At 43.6% G+C, this 7778-nt stretch overlaps 1 protein-coding gene across 1 annotated transcript in view; it reads right to left on the bottom strand.

The window, feature by feature from the left end:
• The window catches only part of LOC132834280 (uncharacterized), a 20192-nt gene extending 18336 nt beyond the window's left edge, over window positions 1–1856 (bottom strand). The window contains exon 1 of the transcript XR_009647163.1: window positions 1777–1856. The gene's annotated coding sequence lies outside the window, so the exon portion shown is untranslated. The remainder of the gene's footprint in view (window positions 1–1776) is intronic.
• Between the last annotated feature and the right edge of the window lie 5922 nt (window positions 1857–7778).

The following is a 7778-nucleotide window of genomic DNA, read 5'->3' on the forward strand; positions in this document are numbered from 1 at the left end:
GGGGGGACGAGGTGAGCGAGTGGGGGCGAAGGGAGCGAGTGGGGGGGTTCAAGGGGGCGGGGAGAGGGGCGGGGAGTTAAGAGGGGTGTGCCGGGGGTCGATAGAGGGTCGGGGAGGGGGCGGGAGGGGAGGAGAGAGAAGGGGAGAGAGTAGTGGAGAGACGGAAGGAGAGTGCTGGCTGTGTCATTTCATCATCTGTGAAACACATTAAGACCGGCGAAGTCCCTCATCCTGATAACGTTCTGCTCTGGACTCCAATCACTAATTTGCTGCCAGGTTCTGACACATAACCAAAAACACAACAGGAGTTGCACTTTCAGAGAATAAGGGAGCCACGGTTACATCAACATCAGAACACGAGGAGACTATTTAGCTTCTTGAGCCTATTCCACCATTCACCCACATCATGGTCATCTTCATCATCATGACAAATCCCTGTCTTTGTCCCATAATCCTTCAGCATTTTCATTCCAAATCTACCAACCTCAGATTTAAAATTTGCAAATAATTTCCAATCAATCGCTGTTTGTGGAACTTTATCAAACTTTATCCATTTCTGTGTATAAAAGTGTTCCCCGTTATCACACCTCAATGTTCTGACTCGAACACTTTCTCTGTTTAATCTTTCTTCTTAAGTTAAGCCTTGGAATCCAAGTATCACTTCAGCAAATCTACACTGCACTTCCCCTCAGAGGGATACTCTCCTTCAGCCATGGTGCCCAGCCCTGACAGCTTGGTCTAACTAGGTTCGGATTTGCTGAAGCACGACTTCTAATCCTTTGGTATCTCATCTTCTGTCGAGATCAATGTCAACATTCCACCGGCCCATTAGTCACTTTTCCGAACCTGTTTGAGACATTTTCGTGAACTATACAGCTAGATCAATCCCACCAAGTTTCTTTGGAGTCCACTCTCTCTATTTTCACAATCAAGAAATATTCTATTTTGATCCAACCTCTCACTTGCCGACATAAACTCATCTGTCGTTGTTTTTTCATTTCCTGAATCTATCAAGATTGCTTTCTAATGCTGTGCTTCCATCTCCCTGATCAGGGCTTATGCTCGAAACGTCGAATTCTCTATTCCTGAGATGCTGCCTAACCTGCTGTGCTTTGACCAGCAACACATTTGCAGCTGTGATCTCCAGCATCTGCAGACCTCATTTTTTACTCTTCCATCTCCCTACACTTGGAATCGCTGTCATCTGCAGAGTGGCCCCAAATTTTGAATGTGGCTTTCCTTTTATTATGAATAGTGAATAATAATATCTCCAACATCGATCCGTGCAGGATATCACCAACCAGATCCTTCCAATTAGAATACCTCTTACTATCTGCACAAATGTCTCTTGTTCAAATCAAATTCCTCTGCAAAAATATCTTTTGCATCTTATTACCTTCAATGAACAGTAGAAAGGTATAAATTCAGTGACATTTTTCACAGTCAAACCTGCCTTGTGTTTATCTGATTGGGGGAGCAAGGAATCCTAATAAATATTAATCGTTGTCTTCACTATATGGGAACTCGAGCACAAAGATTAACAATGTCAAGTATTTATTCCCCTTCATGATTTATAAGCTCTGGGCACATTGTGACCGAGTGGTACTCGCTTTTTTTAAAATCAGAAACACAGGCCCTGCCCAACTGTTGGCTCACACTCGTTACACCATATGGTCCTCGTCCTCTCCATCTGAATCTCATGGCAAGATACCTCGAGCATGGAGAGGAGCAACTATTCCAAGCACTGGGATCCCACTAATTGGTAACACCACTCACCCTAATCCATAAGAGAAGCCGACTGGTCCCGCACTACGTCCCCATCTGAACCATCCTGCTGGCTGCGTTCCTTCCCCATATGAAAGTGGGGTTGGCTCTCTGATGGCAGAAGGGAACGGAAGGATTTCTCTTCAATCTCATCTTTAGTCATTGGCTCGTCAAACTTATGGGAGTATTCAGTGGCAACAGAAGCAGAGGCTGGAGAGATAATAAATGATTGACATTGTTCTTTGTTATTTTCCATTGCTAACTGAAAGGTTTAGAACTTGAACTTGAAGTTAAGAGCTGAGCTCGAATCCTTGGATTAACTATCTGCTCAAGGAGCAGAGTGGGGTTACAATTATTGATTCAACACAACTTTGATATTGAATCACACATTGTTTAAGTTTCCTTGTGCACAACCACAGATCCAGGGGAAACACAAGGAACTTGGATTGAATAAGTTAAGCTCATGACTGAATAAAGGAATCTTGAATTACAGCAGTGCAAGACATGTGCCTATTTGACCCCCATATCCTTTGGGTAGTGAAGGAGTGCTAACGTAGCAAAAGATTTGATTGATTCAAATCATCTAACTGAAGAGACACATCTCCCTGCTTAAGTCATGAGATCATTGGAAGAGCAAAACATCATTTCTGGTTAAAGAATTCACCTTTCTCACCAGGTAATGAAGGCACCCTGTCTCTGCAGATTGAGTCGTTGGCCACTGTTTGAACCACCTCCTCAGCAGAGCTATTTCCCTTTTGTGTGGCCAGAGGTTCTGCTTTTCTCCAAGAATGGTAAGGGTGAGCTGTCTTGTTTACTGCTGCCGCTGCTGCTCCTAGAGAAATGTTACAGAACAACACAGATGCATAGGTTCAGGACACAAAAACAGGTTCTCATTATTTGTGATTTACACAGGCTTCCTTCTCAACCTAAACCCATCAACATAGTTTTCTTTGATTTCTGGTATTCCAAGCTCCTCCTTGAATTCATCTGTTATTTGCTTCAATTATTCCTGATGAAGTAAGTTCTACATTCAAACCCCTTTTTGGTAAAGACTTTGTCGCCCTCTGCAAATTCCACGTGAGATTTAATAGTGATTACAATTATATCCACAGATCCAGTGGGTTCTGGCATTCGCAAGCAGAATCATCTTTTCCATGTCTACCCGATCAAACGTAACTGGACCATGTCACTCTTTTACAATGAGACAAGACTGTCCAATCTTACTTGATGAATTCAAATTCAGTTTGAATATAATTCCAGTAACTATTCTTTATCTTCCCTACTGCCTCTACATCCATATTACAATATGAAGATCGGAACTGTTTGCAGTGCTCCAAGGGTGATCTGTCCATGGTTCTACACATATCAAACACATTTCCATTCTGTCGTCCCAGAAATAAACCCATGATACACTTTTCTGTGTAACCTCACAAACTGGTGCCATTTGCTGCCAGTGACTCACTGCTACCTCCAGATCCCTCTGCCCTATTTAAGGACATATTTCCAAAGAGGAAGTGGTCTCTTTATTCTTTTGACCACAGTGTACTACCTCACACATGGGTGGAGGTTAACCTTCCACAGCTTTGACTGCAATATTCCCTTAACCAAATCTTCCCAACAGTAAGTCTTCCTAAAAACAAAATGCCAACATATTAACGTACTTAATCTCGTCAACTATTTCTTATTTGAAAAGCACTAACTGTCGAGCTCCGTTTTGAACAAACATCCTCTGCCACAGTTATCAAAATGCCACAAGCTGAACGACAACCACTATTTACATTCATATTCACTGCAGCCTAAGAATGAGAGGTGATATCCTTGAGGGTCTATAAAATGGTCAAGGGATTGACCAAGTAGAGACAGAGAAGATGATTCAATCTACAATGAGTCGTCCTAAGTTTACAATGAAGGGAAAGTTGGAGGAATTACTTCTCTCAGAGGATGGTGAACCTGGGGAATTCCCTATCTCAGAACACTGTGGATTCTGGGACATTAAGTAAATTTAAATAAGAGAGACACAGACTTTTAATCAGTAATGGGTTGAAGAGTTAAGGAGGGCTGGCAGGAAAGTGGTGTTCAGGCCAAGAGGAGATTCACAATCAAGCTGCCTAAATTTTAAACATGAACACTTCTTAATAGTTCACTCCATCCTAATGAAGTATTTTGTGTGAAACAAATCACATGATACATAGTTATTCAGAGAACAAAACAAGTTTGTTCATTGAAGAACCCAGAGGAAAAGGTGATGAAACAATGTGAGTTTGATATACCTCAATCATCATTTCAAGTGCATTCTATGCATAAATTCTCCTTTTCCTCCTCGAAGTATTCAACTTCTTGAATAATTGAGAGAATGAAGTCACAGTTGTACAATACATAAATCAGACCCTTCAGTCCAACTTGCCCATGCTGACCAGATATCCTAAATTAATCTAGTCCCATTGCCAGCATTTGTTCCATATCCATCTTAGACCATAAGACCATAAGACGTAGGAGTGGAAGTAAGGCCATTCGGCCCATCGAGTCCACTCCGCCATTCAATCATGGCTGATGGGCATTCCAACTCCACTTACCCGCATTCTCCCTGTAGCCCTTAATTCCTCGAGGCAACAAGAATCTATCAATCTTAAACCCTTTCTGCTGATTATCAGTTTATTTTACTTTATCAGCACTTGAAATACTGACTTTTTTTCTCCCAACATTGGTGAAAGAAATCATAACTTCATTCATCCAAGTTAATTTTGTAATCTTTCACAAAGAAACAAGTGAGAACAACATATAGCGGAGTGCAAAACAAAATACTGCAGCTGCACGATATCTGGGAACACTCTAAAGGTGAGGCACTGATACTTTGGTGTAACCTGCAGTCTGGCCAAATTGCAGCAAAAAGCTGTTCAATTTTATCTGCAAACTATTGAATAAAATCCTCCTTGCACAATAATGAGGCAGCATTTTGGGATGTCATTTTTAAAACATATTATTTTCAAAGTTACTCACAATTAAGAGTGATCATTTGGTACTGTCTGCATAACACAGTACGAAAAGGAATTAACAGTAAAAAACACAATAACCCAAATTCAGAGTCGCTAATTCATTGATGTTGTATGGGTCCAGCATTTACAAGTAATCAATTTTTAAAAATAACTACAAATACATTTACTAACTATATTGGAGTACAGTCAAGTTTCTTACTGAACAGTGACAGGATTGGACAGAGTCCGCATGGATTTAAGAGAGGGGAATCATACTTAGCAAATCTACTGAAAGAATCTACAGAGTTGAATATTAAAGTAAGAAATAGCAGGACATTTAAAAAAGCTGATCATTAAACATGGTAGTCTGGGTTTTGTGAAACAGAAACTATATTTGACAAATTTGCGACAGTTCATTGAGGAGATAACTAGCAGGGCAATCCAATGATGTTCTGTATTTGTAATTTAAAAATGCAAATGATAAGGTGCTATATAAAAGTTAATTGCACAATTGAGGGGCTCATGGTATCGGGGTAACGTATTAACATGGATTGAGGATTGGTTAACCACACTGGCTGTTGCTGAGTCCTCAATTGCAGTGCTGTATACAATATTAGCTCCCATATTTAATAAAGGATAAACCAACATTGGAGACCATTCAAAAAAGACTCACTTTGCTGCTTCGAGCATGAAAGGGTTGACCTATCAAGAATAGATAAGCAGGGGTGATCTTATGGAAACAAGATCCTGAGGAGCTTGACAGGGTGGATGTTGACTAGATCTTCCAGCACCAGTGAAGTCTCAAACCAGGGGTCATTACAGAGGGGAACATTCATTTTAGAAAAAAGTCAAGATTTTTTTCTCTCAGTGAACGGCTAGAATTTTCTCACCCAAACTTTTGTGAAAGTTAAATGTGAGAAGGGAATGGTTGGATTACTCTCCGGAGGGTTTTCTGGCTTGTTGGGCTGAAGGGCCTGTTTCCACACAGTAGGGAATCTATGATTCTATCTCAAATTATTTTAAAAGAGGGGAGATAGATTTTTGAAATATTGAGCAGTTGAGGGCTATGTGGATCAAGCATAAAAGAGGTGTTGAGGCCTGGGTTGGCCCAGCCATGATCTGACAGAATGGGGGATCAAGCTGAAAGGGATGAATTGCCTACACCTGCTCCGATTCCTTGAGGCTCCATTTCATGTTTTTTTTTGTCTCCAAAGATGAGCATGATAGAATGTGCTAAAGATTTTAGATGTTGTGAAAATGGGGTGTTTTTACACTAATTCAGATAGCATTGATTCATCAATCACAGCTATACAATCATGAGTAGGAAGGCAATTCCCTCCATGAATGAAGGAAATCTACTGCAGAGCTCACACAAAGGGAATTCTTACCCTCAGTAAACTCTCTACCCACCCTACCTCTTGCAAAAATGCCATCCCGTTTTCCAATTCCTCCGCCTCCGACGTATCTGCTCCCAGGAGGACCAGTTCCATCAGAGAACAAACCAGATGGCCTCCTTCTTTCGAGACCGCAATTTCCCTTCCCCCGTGCTAAAAATGCCCTCCAACACATCTCATCCACATTCTACATTCCGCCCACCACACCCCACCCCTCCAGACATAACAAGGACAGAACGCCCCTGGGGCTCACCTTCCACCCTATAAACCGTCGCATAAACCAAATCATTCACCTCCAAAAAGACCCCACCACCAGGGATATATTTCCCTCCCCACCCCTTCCCACCTTCTGCAAAGACCGTTCCCTCCTTGACTACCTGGTCAGGTCAACGCCCCCTACAACCCACCCTCCCATCCTGGCACTTTCCCCTGCCACAACAGGAACTGTAAAACCTGTGCCCACACCTCCTCCCTCATCTCTAACCAAGGCCCTAAAGGAGCCTTCCACATACATCAAAATTTTACCTGCACATCCATTAATTTCATTTATTGTATCCGTTGCTCCCGATGTGGTCTCCTCTACACTGGGGAGACTGGGGGCGCCTCCTAGCAGAGCGCTTCAGGGAACATCTCCGGGACACCCCCGCGAAGCAACCACACCGCCCCGTGGTCCAACATTTCAACTCCCCCTCCCACTCTGCCGAGGACATGGAGGTCCTGGGCCTCCTTCACCGCCGCTCCCTCACCACCAGACGCCTGGAGGAAGAACGCCTCATCTTCCGCCTCGGAACACTTCAACCCCAGGGCATCAATGTGGACTTCAACAGTTTCCTCATTTCCCCATCCCCCGCCTCACCCTAGTTCAAACTTCCAGCTCAGCACTGTCTCCATGACTTGTCCGGACTTGCCCTACCTGCCTGTCTTCTTTCCCACCTATCCACTCCACCCTCTCCTCCCTGACCTGTCACCTTCATCCTCTCCCCCACTCACCCATTGGACTCTATGCTACTTTCTCCCCACCCTCCTCTCGCTTATCTCTCCACGCTTCAGGCTCACTGCCTTTATTCCTGATGAAGGGCTTTTGCCCGTCGATGTCTCTGCACTTGGGATGCTGCATGAACTGCTGTGCTCTTTCAGCACCACTGACCCAGAATCTGGGTTCCAGCATCTGCAGTCATTGTTGTTGCCTCCCATCACATGACCCAACATCTCAGCAAAAGCAGGACACACTGCGCATGCTCCAGCCAACAGTGATCCCGGGTGATTGATGTCAGCACCGGACCAATGAAAGGACGGTGGGCGGAGCTGGAGGACCTTGCGGGAGGTTGATTCTCCAACCAATCACAGTCAATGAAGGGCGGAGCTATTGTGAACCATGTGATCACCCTCGCGCCTGACTCAGAGTCGCTGTAATGAATGCTCGGGAAGTTATGGAGCGAAAGGAGACGGTAAGGAAAGAAATAAACAGGGAAACGGGACAAAAACTGTGTTGCTATGAGCGGAGAGGTTTTACAAACAAACTGTGCATGTCGGAAAACCCAAATTTGAATGTCCCAGTCCCGTGTTTGCAGTAAATGGGGAATTGCCTTAGCGGCTGAAGGTCTGCGTGAGCGCCGCCATCTTTATTCGGGACAATGATTCACTGGAC

Source organism: Hemiscyllium ocellatum, chromosome 39 (genome assembly GCF_020745735.1).
Source record: "Hemiscyllium ocellatum isolate sHemOce1 chromosome 39, sHemOce1.pat.X.cur, whole genome shotgun sequence".
In the NCBI taxonomy this organism is placed as follows: Eukaryota; Metazoa; Chordata; class Chondrichthyes; order Orectolobiformes; family Hemiscylliidae; genus Hemiscyllium; species Hemiscyllium ocellatum.